Below are 14,331 nucleotides of genomic sequence, written 5' to 3' on the forward strand. Positions count from 1 at the left end.
TGCTTCACAGCGGGAGAGCAACAACTAAAAAATGGGCCAGGACATTCAGCAACAACCGGCGACGTCACAGCAGGGGCCAGGTTGTTGCTGGATGTCACACACAACAACATCGCTAGCAACATCGCTGTTACGTCACAAAAGTCGTGCCTCAACAGCGATGTTGCTAGCGATGTTGCTTAGTGTGACGGTACCTTTAGACAGTACGCGTTATGAGTATAGCGAGATCGAATAGTTAGGTACTCGTTCAATTTTACTCATCCATATTTCTCTTAGATTTGGATGGGTTGTTTTTGTAATCTTTACCTGTATATCCGCTGTCCCAGTGTAAGAAGAATCCAAATTTGGGTGAATTTGTCCTGGATTGATTCATTCATTGGACAATTTGAATACTCTAAGGGCGGCTTTGCACGTTGCAACATCGCAAGCCAATGCTGCGATGTCGCACGCGATAGTCCCCGCCCCCGTCGCAGGTACAATATCTTGTGAAAGCTGGCGTAGCGAAAATTAGCGCTACGCCGGCTTCACATGCACTCACCTACCCTGCGACCATCGCTCTGGCCGGCGACCCGCCTCCTTATTAAGGGGGCGGGTCGTGCAGCGTCACTGCGACGTCACACGGCAGGCGGCCAATAGGGGCGGAGGGGCGGAGATGAGCAGGATGTAAACATCCCGCCCACCTCCTTCCTTCCGCATAACCTACGGAAGCCGCGGTGACGCCGGTAGGAGATGTTCCTCGCTCCTGCGACTTCACACACAGCGATGTGTGCTGCCGCAGGAGCGAGGAACAACATCGGACCGTCTCGTCAGCGTAATTATGGATTTCGCCGACGCTGCACCGATGATACGATTACGACGCTTTTGCGCTCGTTAATCGTATCATCTAGGCTTTACACACTGCGATGTCGCATGCGATGCCGGATGTGCGTCACTTTCAATTTGACCCCACCGACATCGCACCTGCGATGTCGTAGTGTGCAAAGTACCCCTAAATATCAAATCCTATTCTTTAGTTTATCTAATTTATAAGGAAATTTCAACCAAGTCGTACATTGAGTAAATCCTATCAGTGCCTCAATAATAGGATCTACAGATGCCGCTATGTGCTATGTGATAATTCACAGGCGCTTGCAACAGTAGCCAGAAATGGCACTCGGCACAGCAGGGTCTAGTTATGCAGTGTTCATGCTGTATTTCCATTGCCACCCACTGTGCGTACCCCATAAATTAACTGAAGCTGATGCAAATACATAAAAAATATAACCAAGAGGTCAGTTCACCAGTCTATGAATACATCTTAAAAGCCTGGAAAACATGACAGTTTGTATCTGGAACCTCCACGCTCCTCATTTTCTGAAAAGCTTTAGATCAGACACAAGACATCATATGCTGAAAGACTTGTTAAATATGACTTTCTATTTCCTCACATGGCTGCTCAGCCTGTATGCGCCACAATTGTACAGCAATTCCCCGCACCAAGAAAGGCTTTCGAGTCAGCGGCAGTCATTTTATTTTACTTTTCATGAAGTGAACTGTAACCTACGCAGACTTTGATGTTGATTTTCTTTTAAAAAGCGCCATGTTTGCCTTGATATTTTAGTGGCGACAGATTTAACCTCTCTGCATATGAGCAAAGTGGAAAACACAGTTTTCTATAGTACAAAAAGTGACTGTTCTATTTTAGATCCTCTTACTGTATATTAATGTTCTTAGGTATTTCGGTGGTCTGCGCAATTTTGAAAGTCAAATAGAAATCCTTGTATGTGACACAATGTAGAAGATTGTAAATATTTATTGGAGTGAATGGATCGGAGATTATTTTTTTTTTACTTATTTCTTATTTCGGAATGTTACTGCGTGTCAGTAAAGAATGAAAGCATATTTTTGACATGCTTAAAGGGGTGGTTCACTAGTTAGTTTTTATAGACACATCGATATTATGTTGAGAAACAAGTAATCCAAACAAGATAGACACCATATAAAATTGAAAAAAAACTATTTTCTTTATTAAACAACATATACACAAATGACAATAATATTTTTTTTATTTTTTTTTATTATTATTGTTATATGTTATTATAGTCATAGATTATGTTTTTTAAATTTAATATGGGGTCACTCTTGTTTAGATTACATATTTGTCACTCTTTACTTATTTTATGACCCTGGAAGTGTTTTGGAGAACTGTTGAGAAACAAAGCTTCTCTCAAATACATTGTATTACCAATAGTGACTTTGATCGGCGCTATTGTGCTCCGCTCATCCCTATTGCGTGACCCCCGGGCTCCATGACCTCTGATGTCTGGTGATGTGACATCAACTTTCTGTTGACCTGACATCAGCGTGGCCGGCCTCAGTCTTCCTGAGTCACTGAGCTGTGGGCGGAGTTTCACCGCTCGTCACAGCCCAGCATCGCTCCTTCTTGCAGCACTCTGAAGTGAAGGAGGAGGGAGCAAGGAGATGCTGGGCTGTGACGCTGGGCTGTGATGAGCGGGGAAACACCGCCCACAGCCCAGTCACGAAGGAAGACTGGGGCCGGCCACGGTGATGTCAGGTCAACAGGAAGCTGACGTGACATCACCAGACATCAGAGGTCACGGAGCCCAGGGGTCACGTGATGGGGATGAAGGGAGCACAATGGCACCGCTCACAGGCACTACTGGCAACACAAGGTATTTGATAGAAACATTGTTTCTCAACATAATATTGATGTGCCTATGAATACTAACTACTGAGCCACCCCTTTAAAGTGACTGTCAGCACCTTAAAAATCTTTCATATCATAAGTCATCTACAGAGATTAATTTACTCAGATTTTGATGCTTGGCTGTTTTTTAGCTTTGCTGTATTAGGGCAGAGTTTTTATCTGTGACTACTGCGACGCCCTGACAAAATCAGGGTGTCACAGAAGACTGCATCCATCTTCCAGATGCAGGATTCCCTCCTCTTTGGCCCTCCAACACAAACCCCACACACAGGTACAGACACCAGCCACAAAGCCTAGTCACCCCCCCAGTACAATAGGGACACACCAGTTGGTGGGGCCAGGCAGATGGTGCGCCCACCTAGGGGTCCTGAGGTGTCAGGGGAGGGAGCACGTCAGTGTGCAGTAGACAGTGGAAGTGAGAGGAGTGAAGTGGTAGTCGGGGGTTGTAGCTCCCGGACTACCGGACTACCTAAGCTGACTAGGTGGCAGACGGAAGAGCAGGGCCACAGGTGATGGAGATCCGGTCACGGGAAACCTTAAGTGGACTGGGCCAGGGTTGTAGCCCGCCGGTGCCGACAGCGGGAATCCGGTCTGGAGGCCGTGCACAGTCGGGGAACCTGGACCCCAGGGCGAGGACAGCTGCAAGCACCTTGTCAATTAGCCAGCAGGGGACAAGATTCCAGGTCTTGTCCCACCAGCAGCCCAGATAGAGCGAGACGGAAGCCCAACGTGGGGGATAGGGCGTCTGCAAGTGCCTGCAAAGATCCCAAGGGTCAGATCTCGCGGGCCACAGATCCCACAGCAAAGACACCGGGAGTGGACTCTTCCCATTTCATGCAGACTAGTCAACACAGGAGACAACAAATATTGTGCAAGAGGAAGGGTCGCTGTTCTGTTCACCGGTGTGTGGGACCCGAGCACACCCCTCCGGAGGCTACCGGTATCCGGCACTTTGTTTACTATCTGGACTCTGTGTGACTTTATTCAAACAGTGAGTACACCGGTATCATCCGGTCCAACCCTGCAAACTGCGTTCCAGCACTCCACCTACACCTGAGCCCTGGGACTATAGCTCCCCTACCCGTGGAGGGAATACCATCCTACTGCCCCACTCCATCAGCCCCGGGCGCCCCCTACCAAGGCAGCTGCGGTGTCACCAACACTCACCGCAACCCATGGGTGGCGTCACTGACAAACTCTCCCCTGTAAATAACCCCTTTATTGAGTTGTGGGCGACGGGCTGCTGCACGAGCCCCGGATCCGGCTGCCACTCGAGCCACAGCCACGATCCCAGATCCGAGCGTCTCAAGCAGCCCCCTGCCTAGGTCTGTGTGACGCCCTGGGCAAGCCAGGGGTCACAGGTCATGACACCACCACACCCTACACCCCAGCTAGGAACACCAAAGCTAACCAAAAATCCTTGTTGCCTTCCTCCAGGGGCTGATGTCCACACCAGGGGGTGGGCCAGGCGGTTGGCTCCGCCCACCGAGGAGTTCACAGCCCTGGAGGCGGGAAAACCAGGCAGATCAAGCTAGGGGAGTGAAGTAGAAGGAAGTGGTAAAGGAGGACAGTGAGAGTAGTGACAGAAAAAGTAACAGTTAGAAAGCCTGAAGTTGGTCCGGGTGTGTGCCCCGGACTGAGACAGCAAGGTCAGCAGACGGTGGTGACTGTCTGCAGGAGAGGCTGCTTGGAGGTTGCCGGAAGGACCGTGGACGGGTGGTGGCCCGGCGGTACCGGAGCGGTATACAAAGAGCAGTCAGCACCATTGGCAGGGGCCTTTCGGATCCCGGCAAGGCTAGGAGTCGCCGTGAATTTGCCAAAACCGTCAGTGAAGGGGACCTCTAGGTCTCCCAACAACCAAGTCCCGATTGAAGGCAACAGTCCAACCGTTAGAGAGAGACACCGCCACCGCCAAGGCACCAGTTTCTCAGGGCCAGCGCCTGCGGGCAAAGTAGGGCTCCTCCGGCCCATAACCAAGCCGGGGAGCGGGTTACCGGTGGGAACCCATCGCTACCATCATCATCTCAGGTGCAGGAAAAGGGACCGTCACCGTCAAGAGAGAGAAAAAAAAAACGATCAGACCCGGATCGGACGCTGAAACCGGACGGATCCGGATTTTTACAGCTTGGGTCCGCTCAACACTGATTATTACATCTGTAAGGTAAAAGAGGCTTCGTAAGAGTCTGCAGTGTCTTAATAGACCTTAAAAGAAATTTACCAGCTTTTACTATGTAATCTGACAGTAGCATAAGGGCAAAGACCCTGATTCCACCAATGTATCACTTATTTTGGTAACTGCAGCAGATATAATAATAAGGTCACAGTTTTCTCTGCTCCAGATCTAACAGAGCTCAGATGATCAACTGTGTATAACCCGGCCACACCACAACTTTATCTGTACATTAATCCAAAAAATGCCGCCAAATTATTACATTTCCAAATTAAATAGATACCCAAACAAAAAACGGCGTGATTTTTATATATAGAATAATCATAATTTTGTTAAACAAGAATTATTAAAATATACAAAAAGGTGTAGGGAAAGTCAGGATAGACACAAAACATGCAGCAGGGCAAGGAAATTTCATATAAATAAACAAAATTCACATAAATTCATCTGAGAGGAAAAAATTCCATACAAAAAAACATTAGAAAAAAAATCATCAAGAAATTGGTTGATATTGGCTTGCTATAAAGGTTCAGTGACCATACAGAGTTTATAGAGCAGTAAAGTGTCAACTGCACACAGAAAGACCCTGACATAAAGAAATAAAAACAAGAAATAAAGAAACATAAACAAGAGTGCCTCGTTCACCAATTTATTATTAAAAAAAAGCTCCAAAGTAGTCCATGGCATTTTCACGACGTCCACTGAGTCTGTAGCACGACCTATGGAGCCTCATTCTGAGAATGACGAATTATAGGTCACTTCCGTTCAGGCTGCATCTCTTAAGAGACACCAAAGTATAATAAATGTAAAATATTTAAAAAAAAATCTACTAATACTCATCACTCATCTGTTTGGCCTCCCCGCTGCTCCATGTCCCCATACTGTCCTCATTGCCTCCTCTTACCTTTCCCTTGCTCTCAAAGTGTGGGCCTTTTCACGGTATGCTAAAATTTCTGGATAACAAGGTCACGCTTCAATTCCAGGACTAGCTTAGCTCAGAGGTGGCTAGAGAGGTGGGCGGTGAGGTATTAGTTTTTATTTGTTATTTAACCTTTCACCGACCCTCTACATTTCAGCAAAATGGCAGCCAGCTGGCCAACAATTTTGCTGCGTATGTGCAGAGTGAATTACAAAAAAAAAATCTGTATTATTTTGGAATACATGCATATGTGTCGCCCAGGGAATGGGGTACTCAGTCCCGGGCAGTGTATCACTGGGGAATGTCACTTTGGTGGCCGTCGCCCGGTCCCGTTTTTTTAATGGGGAGTATTTACAGGGAAGATTAGAGTCATTAGTGTGACGCCACCTGCGGGCTGCGGTTAAGATAGTGGAACTGCCACTGCTGGGTTGGCTATCCCTAGGGCTGGTGGCAATGGCAGCTGTGGTGGAAGGCCCTCGGCAGGTAGGGCTGAGCCTAGGGAGCTGTATGGTGAAGACTTGCTCTGGAATAAGGGAGCCCACACCGTGGGTTGTAATTATCAGTCTCTACTCACTCGTGGGCCCTTGGACGTCTGGTTCAGGTTCCTGTATTTCCAGTACCAGCTTGATGACTCGGTTGCTCTGTCCCTGACACCCTCAGTGTGTTTGGTCCCCATAGCTTGGAGCAGTTTGGGACCCGACTGTCCCTTTTTGTGGCAGTCTCCTCATCCGTATGGCAGGCAGTGTGGACCCCTGTAGGTCTGGTCTGTTTTCCAAACCCAGTTCCTCGCTTTACTGCTGGTGCCCCCGGATCTGTGGGTCAGTTAGGTCCGTGAAGGTCCCCTCACTGTGTAGGTACTTGCAAGGCCGTGTGAAACTGACGTCTGGCCTAGGGCCCTGTGCCCCGTTGGTGCTCTGGTCCCAGTGGTACTTGGGTGTACCGACCCTGGCGACCATTCTCCTGTGCTCCCGGGTCACCATTGCACGACCCAGCTCAAGGCACCTCTCACTCCTCCACCCTCTACTACTTGACTCCTCACTCTCTCCTGTCCACTCCCACCAGGCTGTCTAGTCCCCTGGTCTGGCTCCGCCCTCAAGGTGGCCATCCCCTTGTGTCTGAGTAGTCCATGCCCCTTGGTGTGTTGTGTGAACTGGGATTTTGGTTTGTGCAGGTGTTACTGGCACTGGTGTTCCAGGTCCCAGGGGGTAGGCCCTGCATCCTTGTGAGGATGCAGTACCTAGTAGTGCCCTGAGTGGCTCAGGGGTGCTACACATACTTGTCAAGTTCAAGCAAAATTCCAACCCTAGACAAAAAGGTTAGATTCATGATTTTTAAAGGGGTATTCTAATCTGATTCTTCTCTAATATATGTCATCATTTCATGATCAGCATAAGTCCAATCTCTAGAACCCATCTCACCTCTGTTATGGTCGCCGAGGAGCGGCGAGCGGCCGGGAATTTACCCACTGGGACGTACACCGGACTCCCCTGAGGGAGCTAACCAGTAGTGAACCCCTATACATGGATTGTCTGGTGCAGCCACAGGGGGCCTAAATGCACGACTGCCAGGAACCAGTGGAAGTCGGCTCCTATGGACTGATAAAGTCTCTTTACGTCCAGTGCTGGTGTGCTCGGATGTGGCAGCAGAGAGATGGTAACTTGGACTTGGCAACACAAAGATGGTGGCTCAGACATGGCACCATGGAGGTGGTGGCTCAGACGTGGCGGCACAGAGATGGTGGCTCAGACAAGCAGCACGGAGATGATGGCTCAGACATGGCGGCATGGAGATGGTGGCTCAGACAAGGCCACACGGAGATGGTGGCTCAGATGTGGCAGCACGGAGATGGCGGTAGAGAGCAGGCTCTAGGACAAGCCACAGGTTAGCAACACGTGACTGGAACTAGGACAAGCAGCACTAGAGACACAGTAAAGTAACGGGACCTGAGAACTAGCAAAGCACTAACTAGTAGGCAACATTGCTCAGGTGCCTCCGGTAAGGGGAGGGAGTCTTAAATACATTAAGGTAATAGGTGACTTTCTCAGATCACTTCCGAGTAATGGGAAAGGGGGTGTGGCCACGTGTGCACTCTGCGGGCACTAGCAGAAGGACTGCTCATGGCCTGGAATCAGGAGGAGGCCGCGGGAGACCGCGGGACAGGAGAGGAGAGCTTAGAAGCACGTGAGGAGAGTGTTGACCCCACTGAGGCCTGTGAGCAGGGGTGTGTGGAGGTGCAGCGCTGGTACCAATACCGGGCATTACAACCTCAATAACAAAGGGAACAAAGGGCCTTGAATCTATTCCCATTTCAAACACCTATAGCATATCCATATTACAAAATGTACAGCTGATGTAGGTCCTATCAATGTGACCCACCTCTAACTCAAAAATGCCACCCCTATGTATGCTACTGTTAGTAGAGACATACAAATAATTACCATTAATCTATATGAGATTCATAATCATCGGACTTGCATCTAATATACAGCATATTCATCGGATAGGACTACAGTCAAGAACCTTCTATTGGCTATTCCAGACATGTACTAGATAGGAATACATCTTTAATATGTCATCGGATTAGCATCTCACATATTTTTCTTTCCAATTCATTCCAAATGTGCAGACACTCCTTTAGGTGCTATAGTTTGGTTTTGTACAACTCATGTTTTTACAGAGCCACAGTCGCGTGCTTGACGCCTCGGCTCCAAATACACTAGACCATATGATCCTGCATTTGTAGCGCCTGAGCCTATATGGAAAAAAGAGCTAATAAAATTAATCTGGAATAACAAATAACACAACTCTTTGGCAATGATTATAGATTTTGGAGCCTTCGTTGTGTAATTGGCTAAGATTGATTTGGATGCTGAATACCACCCATAATTTTGATAGCGCCGGGGTCAGATGGGCAGCTGCAGAAAGAGCTCAGCTAATTATGAGAATTCACTGTTCGTTAATAGAATCCCTCTCCACGAGCAGCAGCTGTGTGTTTGCTCACGCAGATTATTAATTTCAGCCTTGCCTCAGCTGTGAGTGCGTGCTGCACGGAGGGCCATCCTCTGATAGAAGTGTCACTTATCATCACCCAATCACTGCCTGCACCAAGGGAAAAAATACAACATGCAAAAACAAAAAATAAAAAAATATGTAGAACTACTTTCTAATCGCAGGTGTATAAAGATTTTGCATCTACTTTGCAATTCAACCTCTTAATCCTTAACAATTAAATAGCAATTTTGGAAGTCATTAATCTGTAGGCAACCTTGTGAGATCTAATTCATACCTGTCAGCAGCAATGGACAGCAGCTAATATGAAAGTAATTGCAGTAGAAGTCTGCCTTTCTGCTTGATAACGTGCTTTTACCCAGAGACCTTGCCGATTGCGTTGTCAGAACATGTGTTGAATTTTCTACTCACTATACCGTCTACGAGTGATTAACCCTTGCATTGAAAAGCTACCTTAAAGTGGAACGAAATGCGGCATTCCCATACTAAAATCCACCCAATAGTTAATAACGGCCCATGATTTATGCCTTTCTAGGAAGAGATATTCTATATTCTGTTCAACCATTTCCAAGTTACCGAACTACCGTAATATTAATCCGAATACTTGTAGCGCATTCACATTCGGCAGCTTATTTGTACGACAAATGCAGTTATTAATTTGTAGATTTGCTGTTGATTTTTACAGCTGATTGAGCCTATTGCAATTTTATATACAGTGACAAAAAATAATTATTTGATCCCTTGCTGATTTTATGAGTTTGCCCACTGACAATGACATGAACAGTCTATAATTTTAAAGGTAGGGTAATTTTAACAGTGAAAGAATATTAAAAATAAAATCAAGAAAATCATATTGTGTAAATTATATAAATGTATTTGCATTTTGCAGAGAAAAATAAGTATTTGATACCCTACCAACCATTAAGGCCCTGTGCCCTCGCTGCGGATTTGTCATAGTTTTTTCGCGGATTTGCCACTGATTTCACCAAAATTCGCAGTCCCCAGCCATTTCTATGGCATTTTTGAAGTCTTGTGCCCATGCTGCATTTTTTTCCGCTGCGGAAAATGTGCGGATTTCCCTGCGGAAAAATCTGCAGCATGTCAATTATTCATGTGGTTTTACCTGCAGATTTCTCCAGTATAAGTGAATGTGAGGTCAAAAATCCGCAACAAATCTACAACAAATCCACAGGTCTGTTCCCACAGGGTGGTTTTCCTGCATTTTTGGTGCATATGTACAATGGTAAAAATAAGCACCAAATTCCGCACCAAAAAAGCTTCAAAAACGCATTAAAGTTTTGGTGCCATTTTCTGGGAGATACTGCAGATTTTGCTGCAGAAAAATCCGCATGATCTTTTGTCCATGGGCACATAGCCTAAAGCGGGCTTTACACGAGACGATAGATTGTGCGATATGTCGTTGGGGTCACGGTTTTTGTGACGCACATCCAGCATACCGCACGACGTCGTCTCGTGTGACACCTCCTAGCGACGCAGTATCGCTCACAAATCGGGAGTCGTGTACTCGTCGCTAGGTTTCATAAAATTGTTTAATTAAAATGGCGGCGGTTGGTCATCGTTTCCGTGGTATCACACGTTGCTCTGTGTGACACCCCGGGAACGATGAACAGCAGCTTTACCTGCCTCCCGCGGCACCCGCCGGCTTAATGGAAGGAAGGAGGTGGGCGGGATGTTTACATCCCGCTCATCTCCGCCCCTCCGCTTCTATTGGCCGCCTGCCGTGTGACGTCGCTGTGACGCCAAACGTCCCGCCCACTCAAGGAAGTGGACGTTCATCGCCCACAGCGAGGTCGTCCGGAAGGTAAGTATGTGTGACGGGGGTTAAACGAGTTTGTGCGCCATGGGCAACTAATTGCCCGTGACGCAAAAACGACGGGGGCGGGTACGATCGATTGTGCTATCGCACAATCTCTCGTCTCGTGTAAAGCAAGCTTAAGGCTATGTGCCCACGGGACTCTGTATCTGCGGATTTTTCTGCATCAAAATCCGCAGCTTTCCCCCGGAATCCGCACCTTTTCATAGGTGCGGATTTGATGCGGATTTGACGCGGATTTTGTTACAGATTTTGCAATTTTTTTTTTTATTTATTTTTTTATTCAATTGAATAGGCAAAATCCGCACGAAAATCCGCAACAATAATTGACATGCTGCAGATTTTTCCGCACGAAAATCCGCACGATTTCCGCTGCGGAAAAATCCGCAGCGTGGGCACAGCATTTCCCAAATGCCATAGAAATGGCTGGGGATTAGCTGTGCTGCAGATTTCTGGAAAATCCGCGGCTTTTCCGCGAGAAATCCGTGGCAAAATCCGCGCATTTTCCGCAGCGTGGGCACATAGCCTAAGGGTTCTGGGTCCTGCAGAAACTTAGACGCTCCTAATCAACTCGTTACCTGCATTAACCCTAGAACGCGCAAGCATAGAAATCTACCATAAAAAACAAGTGACCTAGCAGGCCTGCGAGGCCCCAGGTATACGTTCTAGGGTTAAATACAGCGTTTGCCACCAAGTATTAAGTCTTTTGTAGTTTGTCAGAGGGATCAAATACTTATTTATCTCTGCAAAATACAAATACATTTATATAATGTGATTTTTTGGATTTTATTTTGGATATTACATATAGGGACTCTAGATTGTGAGCCCCAATGGGGACAGTATTGCCAATGTATGTAAAGCGCTGTGGAATTAATAGCACTGTATAAATGAATGCAATTATTATTATTAATTATTATATTCTATCTCTCACTGTTAAAATTAACCTACCCTTAAAACTATAGACTGTTCATGTCTTTGTCAGTGGGCAAACTTACAAAATTAGCAAGGGATCAAATAATTATTTCCTAGACTGTACATAATAAAGTATTGATAACACTTTCATAGTTGCACATTTTGGGCCATGCCACTTTTGTGCTAAAAATTCTGACTTTTTACCATTTCACACTTCTTTTTGTCTGTTATCAAAATTTATAATAAAAAGCTGCCAGGGCTTATCTAAAGGGGATGTGGCTTCCTGTTGACCAACAAATACCATGATATAGCTGGAAAATGATGTAAGCAGTTAGTACCTGTTCACACTTACTAAATATGAGATGCAGTTTTTTTGTTTGTTTGTTTTTACAGTATTTAAATGAGGTGTAGACTTCCTCCTATTCTGTCTGTGCTCTGCAAATCAGGTGGTTTTAATTAAAGCTAAATCCTATCTGCCCATATATTGTACACTTTTAGTCCAGGACAGACATGACACTAGGATAGGGTCCCATCAAAGAAAGGTCACCTTAATGCGGTTGATGGGCACAAGAATTGATCAATTTTTGCACAAAGAACCTTCACTTTTCTAGCTATATTTTATACAGGGTGGGCCATAAGTATGGATACACCCCTGGGTAGGCTATAAGTATAGGTACGCCCTGATAAAATGGAAGTGGTTGCTGATATCACCTTACAGTTTGTGGCATATTAGTACATGGGAGGGGCAAAACATTGAAGGCAAAGCCGCTTTTTTATCAGCGTGTATCCATACTTATGGCCCACCCAGGGTATATCCATACTTATGGCCCACCCTGTATAGCATTAATGCAGTTTAACTTTCATATATTCTAAATTTGTATATGTCTGGGCTATATTTGCAGATGCAGTTTTTTGGTTTGTGTGACAAATAAAGTTATTATTTTGTGGATTTGTCATGGATTTTTACAGCTGATTGAGTCTTTTGCAATTTTATTCACATAAAGTATTGATAACATTTCATAGTTCAAAAAGCTGCACATATTGGGCCATGCCATTTTTGTGCTAAAGATTCTGGCATTTTACTGTTTCACACTTCTTTTCATAATTGATAATAAAAAGTGGTCAGAGTTTATCTGTGGTCTCCTGTTGATCAAGAAATACCATTTGGGTGGCACGGTGGCTCACTTTTAACAGATTCAGGCTTGTAAAGCCGTGACCATTCTTCTGGAGGCTTCCACTTTAGGGTAAGACCGCACTTTGCGTTTCCACCTGCGTTTCTGCTGCTTTTTAGGTCCGTTTTGAGAAGCACCTTTTTCATGCCAAAAGTCATGCGATTTGATGTTCCAGCAAAGTCAATGGAAAATGGTGATTTTCAGACCGCACTTTGCGTTTCTAAACGCTGCGTTTAATTTGCATATTTTGTGGCAAAAACCATGCGTTCAAAGAAGCAGCATGTCAATTGTTTTTGCCATTTTGGGTGCGTTTTGCTAACATTGAAGTCAATGAGAAATGGCAAAAACCAAGATTCCTTCAAATTTCTGCATTTTACCTGCTTTTTCAGTGCAGAAAACATGCATTTTGGACATCAAAATAATGATTTGATATGTCCCTTTACACACACACATAATCCGACAAATACATTTTAGAAAAATATGCATATATTGCTATTTTAGCGATAAAATGTTTATTAATGCTATAATTTTATGAAATATATCTATTTTCATTATTTTTCCCATTAATATAGATTTGATCCTTTTTTTTCTCTTTTTTTTCATTCTGTTTGACTGTTTAAACTTTATTTAGCAGTGTCTTGATGTTCAAAACGCATCTGTCAAAACGCAGGTGAAAAAGCATGTAAAAAGCACTGAAAACGCATCTAAATACGCATGCGTTTTCAGCGCTAAAGTTCTCAAAAAGGCAACTTTGGTCAAATCAATTAAGCACAAAACGTGTGTTTAGAACTGCAAGTAGATGAATGCAAAGTGCATTCTGACCCTTAAATCCACAATTACCTTGTGGATAAAATTGAGAAAAAAGACCACAAAAATGACTAAAATGATGCCAAAGATGAAGCTTAAAGGGGTAGTTCTCTAGTTATTTGTCCATGGCACATCAATATTATGTTGAGAAACAAGGTTTCTCTCAAATACCTTGTGTTGCCAATAGTGCCTGTGAGCAGCGCTATTGTGCTCCTCTCATCCCTATCGCGTGACCCCCTGGCTCCATGACCTTTGATGTTCGGTGATGTCACGTCAACTTCCTGTTGGCCTGACATCACCAATCGCAGCCCCAGGATTCCGTGAGTGACTGGGCTGTGGGCGGCGTTTCACCGCTCGTCACAGCGCAGCGTCACCCCTACTTGTGGCGCTCTGCAATGAAGGAGAGAACATGTGAAATGTTGCGCTGTAACGCTGGCCTCTGATGAGTGGTGAAACGCCACCCACAGCCCAATCACTCAGGAGGACTGGGGCCGGCCGTGGTGATGTCAGGTCAACTGAAAGTTGACGCGACATCACCGGACATCAGAGGTCACAGAGGCCAGGGGACAGGAGAAGGGGATGAGCAGACTGAAATAGCACCGGTTACACTCACTATTGATAACCCTTGTTTCTCAACATAATATCGATGTGTTTTAAAAAAATAACTTGTAAAAAAATAACTAGTAAAAATGTCACCAACATTTTCCTAACGTCCAAGTATGCCAGCATCTAAAAGATGCCCTGTGCACTCCTCCTAAGGGAAGTACTGACCCACACTGAACCTCAGAGGGTTTGATGTCTTCC

Source organism: Anomaloglossus baeobatrachus, chromosome 6 (genome assembly GCF_048569485.1).
Source record: "Anomaloglossus baeobatrachus isolate aAnoBae1 chromosome 6, aAnoBae1.hap1, whole genome shotgun sequence".
Lineage (NCBI taxonomy): Eukaryota > Metazoa > Chordata > Amphibia > Anura > Aromobatidae > Anomaloglossus > Anomaloglossus baeobatrachus.